Source organism: Engraulis encrasicolus, chromosome 10, assembly GCF_034702125.1.
Source record: "Engraulis encrasicolus isolate BLACKSEA-1 chromosome 10, IST_EnEncr_1.0, whole genome shotgun sequence".
NCBI classification, from domain to species: domain Eukaryota; kingdom Metazoa; phylum Chordata; class Actinopteri; order Clupeiformes; family Engraulidae; genus Engraulis; species Engraulis encrasicolus.
The window spans coordinates 25,672,421-25,685,403 of NC_085866.1; positions in this window are offsets into that span (position 1 = coordinate 25,672,421).

Below are 12,983 nucleotides of genomic sequence, written 5' to 3' on the forward strand. Positions count from 1 at the left end.
TACTGTATTGTGCATGTAATGTACAGGTGGGTTGATGGGTGTTCTTATGGGCGCTGCAGCGACTGCACCCTGTGTGGTGAGAACGAATTTCCCCTTGGGGACAATAAAGGCTACTACTACTAGGCCTACTAATACATTTAAGCAAGTAATCCCAGAATTCCTGGACCTGGACACAGATGAATTATCGGTCTTACTAGGACAACAAGGGCAGAGAGCAACACTTTCTGCGAAATATGTCAGTGATGAATATGTCAGTGAATGTCATAGGCATAGGGACATTGAATAGGCGACGCCACTACACGCAAACACACACTATAGTAGTAATATAGGTACATGTTTACTGAATAAATGAATTAGTACATGTTTACTGACTGTATTTTATGCTTTGGCAATACATTATTTCCTTTTTGTCAAGCCAATAAAACTCATTGAATACAGAGAGAGAGAGAGAGAGAGAGAGAGAGAGAGAGAGAGAGAGAGAGAGAGAGAGAGAGAGAGAGAGAGAGAGAGAGAGAACATTTCTTCCACCCCCCTTACGAAAATCTACCATGGTTTTAGTTGGACTGAAGATCAGAGTTGCAGGATCGAATCCCACCCTATCCACAGAGGTGCCCTTGAGCAAGGCCTCGTCAGCTAAGTGTAACTAAATGAATAACTGCTGTAAAACCATGGATCATTTTTTCGTTCAACCATAGTCAAACCAAAAACCGCGCCGAACCATGCTCAAAAACATGAAATTATCATCAATTTCCACAAGGGTGTTTAGCTACATTGTTAGCGATAACAATGCTCCACAGACTGAAACTGCGAAACAGTTCGTGAAGTGATGAAGTGACAAAAAAATACCTTTAATCCGCAGGATAATGAACAGTAGCCAGGATAAAGTCCTCTCCGTTAAGGCCAGTCGAGACAAAGTCCAAAATGTGATCCGTAGACGATGCTTGTCGACAACAACCAGAGATTTTCTGAAATTCGGACGGAGTGTGGTGCCCACGCCACTTTTCGACCGCCTCCCTCCCTGCCGCCGCCACTGCCAATGTTGCCAGATTTGTCAGGTCATTTCCAACTCGTTTTTGACCATTTTTACCCGCAGACGGCCATACAAAGCAGCCCAATTGGGCGGATAACTGCCCAATTTGGCAACACTTGGTGACGTCAAAATTCTGATTTGGCTAGCAAAATGTAAAAATAGTCGATATTATAATTATATATATAATTATATATATATATATATAAAATAAAATATTATATATAATTATATAATAATTATTATATAATACTAATTATATACACAATTATATAATAATTGATACCCGACTTTTATGGTCATGTTTATTTACTAACCAATAAAAAATAGACCAATATTATATATGATTTAATTTGACGTTTATTATTATTATTTTTTAGCATTATCCTGCCATTTTAGGCAGCCCATTAAGCTCATTTCCCACAGTAGGCGTATGAGGGTATTGTCTGAAAATATCTTAAAATAAAAGATTGAATAGGCCTTATACTTCACTGCTATCTAATGTAATGGGGGCCTAGTCATGGTAAAGTCTGGGAACCCCTGCTCACTGATGCGGTCCACTCCCTTCAACATGCGGTGTGGGAGTGTGTAGCCTACTACTTTACCCTGTGCTTCAACATACCCAACACAACAACAACAACAACAACAAAACAAAAACCATAACAAAAACGTACCTAGTCTCTGCACTGTATATTTCCTGTGCACTTTGCACATGCAACAAGTAGGGCTGGGCAATATATTGCGACAGAAAAGTGTCTAATTCCCTTTCAAATTTCAAATTTCTTTATTGGAGGATAGCCTCTTGAGATAAAAATCTCGTTTTTGAGAGGGTCCTCAGAGAAACATACATAACACACACATTACAAATATTAACACACACACTGCAGCTCTTCCCCACCACACACACCCCAACTCTTACCAAAATAAATTAAAGTTAATACCATGGCTAAAAAAGTTATTCATAATACAGGAGGAGAAAACCAAAGAAAACACAAAACAAATATTCATGTCCATAATGTTCATACATGTGTATAGAACCAAAATATAAGAAAACTGAGACATAGACAACGGGAGAAAAAAAAACTCTATGGAGAATCTAAAACATATATCATTTTTCACAGATCATACTTAACTGAAACATCTACATTGGTCAGATGATTGAATGTAGTTCTGAAGGGATACTTTAAAAGAAGGGAAAGATGTAATGGACCTTAAAGAGGAGGGTAAGCTGTTCCAATCTGTGTTGGTCCTAATGTCCATTCAATCATTTGTGTTCATTTATGTGTTTTTCCTTGAGTCATTTACCAAAGCGTCTCATTCACAGTATGTTAATGCCATCTACTGACCAGTTTATATACAACAGGTTTAATGAAAGCTCTGTTCTCTAGTTCTCATTGCGCACACACTTCTCGTTTTGGAACGAGAGTTCCGTTGGTAAACAAACTGCAGTTAACCCTCTAGCTACCAGAATTTTTTTTGAATAGGCCGGAATCCTACCAGGAATTCTAAGGAAAAATTGACATTTTGGTCATATTCTAAATAATGTCAAATAACTTGAAAAGAAATGAAAAGTGTCAATTACAAGTTACTTTCATATTAAAGTAGAGAAAACACACTTTCAAATGGTATATCATTTATGGATAATTAATTGTTCAGTATTCCCATAGAGTGTATTTGATGTGGATTAAATGATAAAAATGTGATAAAATCCGATATTATCTAGGCCTATCTATCTATATCTATATATTTAGGCCTATCGATCTATCTATCGATCTCTCTATCCATCTATCTATCTATCCTTCCATCTATCCATCCATCCATCCAGGGTCAAAGTTGAACAATGGTCATGTGACGACAACAAATGTCGTTCACCCAAAAGTCCTGTTTTCAAGCGGTTTCAAGCGGTATAACTGTAATGGACTACACTAGCTAATATTGTTTGAACTAAACCATGCCAAAGACGTGTAAGGATAACCATAGAAGTGTCCGCGATAGCAGACAGGACATGAATGGAGCTCTAGGAAGTTTCCCCTCCCAATTTGGCACAGGTAAGACGCGCCAGGCATCACCGACTTTGACCGGAATTGAAGTGCTACAAACACCACGTTGGTAGGCTATTATTGGAAGTTAGCATTCAACTCAACGTCTTCGCGCACATTTTTATGAAGGACAACGTGGAGTAGTAACAGTCCTTGACTGCTTTGCCAAAGCTGACACGCAAAATGAGTAGCCAATTGTTCCACGCTGCGCTTCCTTCACGATGCGCCAGTTACGCAGAGCTGTCGCTGTAAGTTGTTCCAGGAAACTAAGATAGTTGGATACCAACATATGGTTTGACTCTGAAAACACACCGAAGACAGTTTACATTTTTAATATGTAGCGTGTAGACATCGGCTGGACAGTTGTGTTCGCTATTTAGGACCATGGCAGAACCCATCACAGTTGAACACCATCTCATAAGCCGAATAAAACAACATGATCTAAAAATAGCCTAAATAGTCATAAACATGTGCTGTTGACCATGAAAATAGTTCGAAGAGGGTTGGAAGTTTTCATATTTAGTCTATATTGGTTGTAGAAACAGAATGGTTGTGTTTGTAGCCATCCAATTTCGGACGGCCGTCATTTGAATTGACGCAGATTGCCAAATCGCATAAAGCGGCGCATCTCGTAATAAAATCTAAAATACTGAAAAATAATATAATATAAACATATAGTTTTTATACTGAAAGTATATCGAGGAGGGTCTGTAATATTGAGCTAAAGTGTTTGAAAGCTGGAAAAACTGCATGATGACGGCCGTTCAGCTGTATTTTCATATGAAAATATTCCGGCCGGCCGCGGCCGTTCTGGTACAGATCCAGCCGGACGTTAACGGCCGTTATGGTAGCTAGAGGGTTAAAGCAGCGAGCTGTTGTTGGCTCTATCCATTCACGTCAACTTTTAATGTTTCACCTAAAATCTTTTCACTTATGATTCCCCCACGGGGGCAATGTCGGTGAGTTCCGCTAGATTTATGAATATATGTGTTTTATGCTCAATATTTTTGGAAGATTATTACATAACAAGATGAATGATACCGTTACTAGCTTGTCTGAATATCAGTTAGCTTCCCGAGACGTTCATTATTTCTATAGATAGATATGTGTTAAATACGTTTGTATTAGATATGGATGTATGTGTTGGATTTGTAATAGGAGAGACAACAAGAACTAATATGTATTCTTTTCTTTGTTATGATCAGTTTTACAGCATAAAATATTACCCGGTGGTGAAGAGTAATAAAGGAGAGGAGAAATAGAGGATTGAGATGTTTCCTTTATTGTTTGCCTTTCCTGGCTGTTTACGCACTGGATAGCTGAACAAGCAAACGTTTAGCGAGGCCAGTACAGTAAAACGACAGACCCTCGCCTGTCAAGAAGAAGACAGACCCACTGTTAGCATGGACAGCCTGTCAAGACGACACCATTAGAGCTAACTCCCGCTCACCAAGCCATCACGCGACCTTCTCCATGGAGTATCCAGTCGAAGACGCCATCAACTCCCGCTCACCAAGCCGTCACACGACCTGCACAGACAGAGGGCATGTCTGTGCAGGTCGCGTGACGGCTTGGTGAGCGGGAGTTGATGGCGTCTTTGACTGGATACTCCATGGAGAAGGTCGCGTGATGGCTTGGTGAGCGGGAGTTAGCTCTAATGGTGTCGTCTTGACAGGCTGTCCATGCTAACAGTGGGTCTGTCTTCTACTTGACAGGCGAGGGTCTGTCGTTTTACTGTACTGGCCTCGCTAAACGTTTGCTTGTTCAGCTATGCACTTAGGGTGACCAGCTGTCCGGACTTCGGCCGGACAACCCCGCCCCTTAACTTTCTAACCTAGCGTCCTTGCGCGCACCCATTGCTTCGACTTGCCGAATCCCCGCCTCCGTGGAGAAAACAGTGAAGTTGGCATTCTAAACTGTGGGCAGAAATCAGGGAACAGCGCTGCCATCTTACCTCAGACTAAATTCAGCTGCCAACAGCAGTTTTACTTGTAAAACAATATTTTTTGGGGGAAGGATTTTCGCATTTCATTATCTCGCTCCGATAAAGGAGTCATCAGTACCACTAACTTAATAGCCAGTGGCGGAACAATTTCACACAGGGCCCCAGGGCAAGGCACTTATCGGGCCCCCTCTACAGCTTACCAAACTCACAATAGGGCCCCCACCACCAATACGGTAGGGCCCTGGGCCCAGGGGCAAGTGCCCTGCTCGCCCCCCCTATAGCTCCGCCCCTGTTAATAGCCTATTGTATCAGAGACGGCAGTTACGATAGACAAATCCTTCCGTTGTTGTCTGTGTAGGCTATTTCGTTTTTTTTTTTTTAATGTATTTTGGGTAGTCATGCATTCGTAGGCCTAATAGCCAACAATTAATTTGATTAACTTTGAGGTCAGAAGTGTGTTTATCAGCGGTGTTTTAAGGGAGGCAAACCGCTTCTGTCAACCTTTTTTTTTATGCAGACGCTGGATGGAGCTCAAAATACAGACAGCGCCCGTGCAGAAAGACGTTTCTTTGCCCTGTTTGTAAAGTTGTGAGAACCCTCGTATCGTTGTAAAGGCATTTAGCGGACAAACTTAGTTGCACCATGCGTTGCCACCAGTGCAGGAAAAAATAGGAAGACAGTAGACAATAATATAGTTACCTTATTTAACTTTCATACAGTCAGTTAATGAACTTCATATAGGGCTATTGCACGGAGATTTCCCAGACATAAGGCGACAGCAATACAGTTAATTCGCGGGGCGAAGTATGGGGTTATATCTGGAGTAACATGGCGGCCGCAGATATCGGAAACGTGACCGACTGTCAAGGTCTAGTTTGCGTTAATGACGTTGCCTCGCATCTCGAGGCCATAAGCAAAAGGCTAGGAGGAAAGGAAAGACAAAGAGAGGGACACACGGACGTCGTGAACAGGTCGTAAAAACGGACCGATGGCCACCCTATTCATAAGCCATGGATTCTCCCCATGAGACTGAATCAGAGTCCTGCGACTGGGAGGTGAGATCAGCGATATCAGCATCAGGCTCCTTCCGTTGGTCTCAACACGGATCTACATGCAGCTCTCGGAAGAGCACAGCGCTAGCAACTGCCAAAGCCAAAGCCCGAGCAGCTACAACCAAAGCAGCCTTCGCTGAAAGAGAAATGACACTCAAACTACGAGCTACCAAAGCAGAAGCAGAATTGGAGGTATTGCGATGTAGGAAAGAAATGCAGGCTGCAATAGATGAAGCGGCAGTTCTTCAAGCAGAGCTAGAGGATGATGACAGCCTCTGGGAACCGGGGTCAGATCTCAGCCAAAGGTACTTCACTGCACGCGATCAGTCACCACAGGGAGAGGTAAAGCAAGAAACCTATTACACTTCACCTAACCTGCACAACCACCAGCTCCCAGCCTGCCTCCCGACACCAGTCATACGATATTCAACACAACATCCATCGTCATCACCTCCACAGTATCCAGTGACACAGTCCAACGCCCTGCTTCCAGAGACACAGTCCGCACAACCGCTGACACACCCGCCAACACAGTCATGGGGACCTACACCAGCTCCAAGACGCCGCCTTCTGCCACCACAGGTAACACCACAGCCACAACAGTCACCTCTACAGCCAACGCTACAGCCCGCAATACAGCCACTACCTCCAGTGACATCGTCCGCCATGCAGCCAGTGACATCCTCGTCCGCCGTGCATCCAGTGACATCGTCCGCCATGCAGCCAGTGACATCCTCGCCGGCCGTGCATCCAGTGACATCGTCCGCCATGCAGCCAGTGACATCCTCGCCGGCCGTGCATCCAGTGACATCGTCCGCCATGCAGCCAGTGACATCCTCGCCGGCCGTGCATCCAGTGACATCGTCCGCCATGCAGCCAGTGACATCCTTGTCCTCCGTGCATCCAGTGACATCGTCCGCCATGCAGCCAGTGACATCCTCGCCGGTCGTGCATCCAGTGACATCGTCCGCCATGCAGGCAGTGACATCCTCGTCCGCCGTGCATCCAGTGACATCGTCCGCCATGCAGCCAGTGACATCCTCGTCCGCCGTGCATCCAGTGACATCGTCCGCTATGCAGCCAGTGACATCCTCGCCGGCCGTGCATCCAGTGACACCGTCCGCCATGCAGCCAGTGACATCCTCGTCCTCCGTGCATCCAGTGACATCGTCCGCCATGCAGCCAGTGACATCCTTGTCCGCCGTGCATCCAGGGACATCATCGTACACCGCCATGCATCCAGAGATACCGTCCGCCCTGCATCCAGAGAGATCGTCCGCCGCCCTGCATCCAGAGAGATCGTCCGCCGCCCTGCATCCAGAGAGATCGTCCGCCGCCCTGCATCCAGAGACACCGCCTGCTCAGCTATCAACACGTCTGCCAACACAACACCTGAGACCGACACCAGCCCCAAGACGACTCCAACGACCACAACAGTCAGCTCTGCAGCCACAACATTCAGCTCCACATCCACTGCAGCCATTACATGCACAACAGCCACAACAGTCAGCTCCACACCTACTACAGCCACAACACATACCTCTACAGGCACAACAGTCAGTTCAACACCCACACCAGTCAGCACTACAGTCAGAACAGCCACAACACTCAGCTCTACAGCCGCAGCAGTCAGTTCTACGCCCACAGCAGTCAGTTCTACAAACACAGCAGTCAGTTCTACACCCACAGCAGTCAGTTCTACAACCACAGCAGTCAGTTCCACAACCACAGCAGCAGTCAGTTCTACACCCACAGCAGTCAGCACCTCAGCCACAGCACTCAGCCATTACACCCACAACGCTCAGCACTACCTACACAACAGTCACTACACCCAGATATATAGCTACAACAGCCTGCTCTACAGTCATCCACGACGCCCACAAGAACATACCACATGCCACTCCAAGCCATCAACAAAGCATGGGCCACACACGGCTCCATTCCCATCTGCGTCTGTTGTTGTGCTTCCATCACACACATTGCAAAGAATGGTAACAAGGCCATAACATGTGCTGAATGTCAGAGTAACCAGCACATGGAGGCCCTCCACCCAGGTCCACCACCATGGAAAGCACCTTCATCAGAGAACGGCAGGGAGGACAGTGAGAACCAGCAGCCTCCAGAGACACAAGCTGGCGGTCCTCACCTGCCTTCCTGTCTGGTAACACTGTCCATTGACCCGGAGAACCCTCTCACACTTACCCCTCCATACCACTTGCCACAAAAGACAGGTGCGCTGTCACTGCCTCCACCTGACTTTGGTCAGGCAGAAATCATCTGTTATCAGTGAAAGTCACCTTTCCCAGCAAAGACAATGCTGTTCGGACGGTAGACATCAGAGTGATTCGTCAAGGCACTCCTAAAGTGTACAAAAGACCAGTAACTGAACTTGTCTTACTTTTCTCCCCTAAGCAGGATGTTACTTGTGTCTAAGTGTTTGAACCTCAGTGTTTGCACGTAAGAAGTAGTAGATGTGGTATACGTAGGATACCAGGCAGGGAGTGTGTTGGTCCTAATGACCATTCAATCATTTGCGTTCATTTATGTGTTTTTTCCTTGAGTAATTTTACCAAAGCTTCTCATTCATAGGATGTTAACGCCATCTACTGGCCAGTTTATATACAACAGGTAAAGCTCTCTTCTTTAGTTCTCATTGCGCACGCACTTCTCGTTTGGAACGAGAGTTCCGTTGTAAACAAACTTCAGTTAAAGCAGCGAGCTGTTGTTGGCTCTATCCATTCACGTCAACTTTTAATGTTTCACCTAAAATCTTTTCACTTATGATTCCCCCACGGGGGCAATGTCGGTGAGTTCCGCTAGATTTATGAATATATGTGTTTTATGTTCAATATTTTTGGAAGATTATTACATGTAACAAGATGAATGATACCGTTACTAGCTTGTCTGAATATTAGTTAGCTTCCCGAGACGTTCATTATTTCTATAGATAGATATGTGTTAAATACGTTTGTATTAGATATGGATGTATGTGTTGGATTTGTAATAGGAGAGACAACAAGAACTAATATGTATTCTTTTCTTTGTTATGATCAGTTTTACAGCATAAAATATTACCCGGTGGTGAAGAGTAATAAAGGAGAGGAGAAATAGAGGATTGAGATGTTTCCTTTATTGTTTGCCTTTCCTGGCTGTTTACGCACTGGATAGCTGAACAAGCAAACGTTTAGCGAGGCCAGTACACAATCAGAAGGGGCTTTGAACTGAAATGCACGTCGTCCAATCTCTTTGGAAATTCTTGGAACAGAAAAGAAAACATGATCATGGTGTCTTAAGGCATATAATGAGCTATAATAGATTAAGTACTGTCTTAAATAAAGAGGATAATTGAAAAATTTGCATTTATAAATGAACTGAAACCAGTGAAACCGTCGTCTGGCCGATGGAGATAGAATATTCATTCTCTGATACATATCGCAGTGATGGGTCAAGAATGGGCACCTCAAGACAAATCTGCATATGCTATTATATACAACAGTAAGAGATTTAAGATTGGATTGAGTTGTGTTCATGTACACAGTGTCCGCATAGTCAATGATAGGAAATAAAAGTTGGGTAACAATTTTTAATCGTGTATCTTGAGTGAAGCAATTAATTGAGCGATAAAGCTGTCTTAAATTAAAGTTGATCTTTTTAACAATTGAGTCAATGTGAGGCCTAAAAGAAAGATGTGAGTCCAACCATAGACCCAGATATTTGAATTCATCTACACTTTCCATAACTGTACCATCTAAGAATTTAATCATTAAACTATTTGCTTGAGTGTGTTGACCTGAATTAATGGAAAATAACATACTATGAGACTTAAGTTTGTTGAGTATTAACCCATTATTCAAGAACCATTTTTGCACAATATCAAAATCAGTTTGAAGAGAGGATTGAATTGAACAAATATCACGCTTCGAGGTGTATATAACTGTATCATCTGCATAAAGTAGAGTTTGACAGTCACCACACATTTGTGGAAGGTCATTAATAAAAATAGAAAATAAAAGAGGGCCTAAGCAAGAACCTTGTGGAACTCCCTGTTCCATAACCATAAACTGAGAGAGGGCACCACTGACTGATACGCACTGACGTCTATAATGCAGATATGAATTAAACCAAAACATAGATTGCTCAGACAGACCAATAGCATGTAATTTATCTAGAAGAAGATAATGGTCAACCAAATCAAAAGCCTTGGTGAGGTCAATGAAAATGGCTCCAGTAGGCATATTGACATCCAAAGATGATGTAACATCATTAACAAATTTAGTCAGTACAGTAGTAGTGGAAAAATTGGGTCTGAAACCTGACTGACATGGTGATAGAATTGAAGACTCATTGATATAATTGAACAGTCTCTTGAATATAATTTTTTCAAATATTTTAGCAACATTACTAATGATAGAGATTGGTCTATAATTATTAGATTCAAGTGGATCACCACTTTTGTGTAGAGGTATTACCTTAGCACACTTCCACATGATTGGAACAGTGCAAGTAGATAAAGACAAATTAAATAAGTCACATAATGGATATGATAAGACATGAGAAGCCATTTTAAAAAACTTAATCTCAAGACCATCTGGACCCGTACTGCTACCCGATTTAATTTCAGCAATAGATTGTTGTACCTCAGTTGGGAGTATTGTAGAAAAGGAGAAGGAGCGGTTAGACACAGTAGGTGCATTCGAGATGTGTCAACGCATATATGCGCATTTAGACAGCAATGCACCCTGGATGGAAAATGCTGCATGACGGTTAGATTTCCTGTCAAACTTCGAAATTTCGTCGACGTTGCGTTGACGAGGTGACATGTCACATGGTGTAAAACTATCGCGGGATGAATGCGGCTGCAGTCAGATCTTGCAACCTCTGCAGTTGCTTATCCCCTTCAACGCTCGTCGGCGGACTGCCTCCGAGGTCACGCGCCCATGAACTGGTTGGTCAACAACTCACTCACGTGTGTATATGGGTCTTGTCTCACACCTCTACACAAGTTTGCGCAGGTCCCCACTTCAGCTCCTCCTCACTGCCTGTCCCCCCACTCCTCACACGTGGTGTGTTAGTAGAGCAAACCGGTGCGAGCTCATCGTCTCGTTCATATTTGTGGCCGACTTTAAATGCGCTGTATTTAATAACACCCACATCGTGACAACAAGTTCTCGCTGACGTTCCTTGCGCAACGTCGACGCTCGCAACAAAGTCGTATGCGCTTAGTGCTGTTAACATGGTTTGAGTAAGAGAAGTCAGATGGGCGTAACCTACAGACAGAGGAAAAATGCTGATTAAAAGCATCAGCTACAGAGATGGGGTCAGTAATAATATTATTATCATCAAGCCTGAGCTTTTGAGGGGAGTTCACAGAAGATTTGTTCAGAAGACCATTAAGCTTTTTCCAGAACTGTTTGGGATTCGTGAAGTTGTTAGATAAGGAATTTTTGTAATAATCAGATTTAGCGTTTCTTGTTTTAACTGTACAAATATTTCTTAATCGCTTATATTCTGTCAAATGTTCTACGTTTTTTGTTGTATGATAACGCTCCCAAGCCTTGTCCCTTTGCTTAAAAAGATGGATTAAGTCACCAGAGATCCATGGGAGATGACGGCCTTTCACCTTAACCGATGCCAATGGAGCATGTTTGTCTATGACTTTCAGCACCTCTGTGTAAAAGAAATTCCATGCATCTTCAACATAAGGGATTAATTCAAATCGATGCCAGTTAATGTTTAGTAGATCTTGGATGAACGCCTCAGCGTTAAAGTGATGATATTGCCTTACCTGAATTACTTTCGGTGGCAGACGAGGTAATCTAATTTTCCAAACACAAAAAATAATGGAATGGTCGCTAAAACAGTCAGGGAGGACACCAGAGTTAGCAATTCTGTTAGGGTGGGTGACCAGAATCCAGTCAAGGAGAGACTTGGAGCTCCCAGCTATTCTTGTGGGCTCTTTTATTAATTGAGTGAGATTAAGGCTTTCAAACTGAGTCCTCTCCTTTAATGAAGATCTGTCAAGCCAATTACTGTTAAAGTCACCCAGGACCATCATTTCATCAGAGCAATTTAAAGAATTAATAGTAGTGAGAATATTAACAGTTGAGTCTGATGGAGAGTTAGGGGGTCTATAGATGTTACCAATAATTAACCGTTTGTTCTGATGTAAACTTACTTTAACAAAGAGACATTCAAAGTTCAAAGGTCCGACACTTGGAGCAATAAGTTCAGAAGATAGACTGGAGGAGATATAGGTGGCTACACCTCCCCCACGACTACCCCTGTCTTCTCTATATAAAATATAACCATCAAGACTTATTTCAGCATCCCCTATACTACTATTTAACCATGTTTCAGAAAGAGTAATTATGGCAGGTTTATTATAAACAAGCCATGCTCGAAGCAAATCAATTTTACGAGGTAGACTCCTGATGTTTAAATGGATAACAAATAAACCTTTACCCATGGTCATTCCAAAGGCAAGAAGAGATGGAAGAGAGGGGTAGGATGGAAGAGCAACACACACACTCACTCGCACATTCACACACACAAACAGGCACAGGCTGACAGAGCAGAGACATTCAAAAGAAAAAAAAGAAAAAGGAACAGACTGTCTGCTGATAAATGCCACGTTTATATTAGTTGTCTTCACCTCCCTCCCCAGAGGTGGAAAGAGTACAGAAAATGTGTACTCAAGTAAAAGTATCTTTACTTTGCCTAAATTCTACTCAAGTACAAGTAAAAGTACCCATCTAAAAATCTACTCAAGTAAAAGTAAAAAGTACTTCACTTAAAATGTAATTTGAGTAAAAAGTACTTAGTTACTTTTAATTAGCTTTCCTCTTGAGAATGTCATGTTTATTTTTCTTGAATATCGTCCTCCATAACCTCTATCTCTTGCTTGGCACCAGCCATCATCC